The sequence below is a fragment of the Setaria italica genome, chromosome II (assembly GCF_000263155.2).
Source record: "Setaria italica strain Yugu1 chromosome II, Setaria_italica_v2.0, whole genome shotgun sequence".
Classification (NCBI taxonomy): domain Eukaryota; kingdom Viridiplantae; phylum Streptophyta; class Magnoliopsida; order Poales; family Poaceae; genus Setaria; species Setaria italica.
In genome coordinates, this window is record NC_028451.1 from 31601563 (window position 1) to 31602908 (window position 1346).

Sequence of the window (1346 nt, forward strand, 5' to 3'; positions counted from 1 at the left end):
AGAAGATTCCCCATCACATCAAACTTGCGGTACATGCATGGAGTACTAAATGTAGATGAAATTAAAAACTAATTGCACAGTTTTGTTGTACTTTGCGAGACGAATCTTTTGAGCCTAATTAGTCAATATTTGGACAATAATTCACAAATACAAACGAAACGCTACAGTGTGCTACAGTGCTGTAACAGTAATTTGGCACCTCCCAAATTCCCCAACTAAACACGGCCTTAGCCAAACCGCCCGCCCGCGCCACACGCCCCGAACCCAAAATTTCCCGTTTCCCACCAGAAGAAGCCCCAAACTTTCGACGCAATTCCCGTCCCCCGCGCGCGCACGCGCCACCGCCAAAGCGCCTCCGGCCGAAAGCCCGAAACCCCACGCCCTCCTCGATCCGCCCCTCCCACCCCTCCACCAATGGGAGCCCAGACGTTCCCATCCAACGGCTTGCTCCTCCCCTCGCGCCCCTCACGCGTATCGGTCCCCATCCAACGCCTCCCCACTCCCCTACCACCACTATATTACCTTCTCCACCCGTCCCCATCCAGCCCATCCAATTCACAAAGGGTGCGTTTGGTTTGGAGACAAGAAGGGATGGGACGGTGCCGTTCCTATTTTTTGGGATGGGATCATCCCGTCTTATGTTTGGTTGAGAGGGATGAATTCATCCCAGTTTTTTGTTTGGTACGATGGATTGAAAACGAGGGACGGATGGCTCGGGTAACACCGTTAGCTACATGTGTTTAGTGGGACCCACATGTCATATATGGGCCCACATGTCATCTTCTTTTCTTTTTTTTTTCTCCTCATCCTTATCTTCTCCAACCCGCTAGAGCTCCCGAAGGCCCAGGCTGCACGGCCCCTGCTCGCCCGCCGGAGCTCCGCGCCGCCCCCGCTCGCCCCCGCCGGAGGTCCCTGTCGCCCCGGCCGCGCCGCCCCCGCTCGCCCCCGCCGGAGGTCCCTGTCGCCCCGGCCGCGCCGCCCCCGCTCGCCCCCGCCGGAGGTCCCAACCGCGCCGCCCCCGCTCGCCCCAGGCCGCGCCGCCGGAGGTACCCGCTCGCCCCAGGATGCGCCGCCGGAGGGGCCTGCTGGCCGTGGGCACCGGCCGCGGCGCCGGGGTGCTCGCCCCGCCGGCTGGACCCGCTTGCTCCGGCGGCCGCTCGTCCCAGGCCACGCCGTCGGAGGTCCCTGCCGGCCGCCGACCCTGGGCACCGGCCGCGCCACTGGAGGACCCCGTCCTGCCGGAGACGAAGCAGCCCCGCGCCAGTCTTGCGAACGGAGAAGGACGGAGCAGACGGCGCCCGAAGTGGGATGACTCTGTCCGCTCGTTTGGCCGGACGGGGTCATCC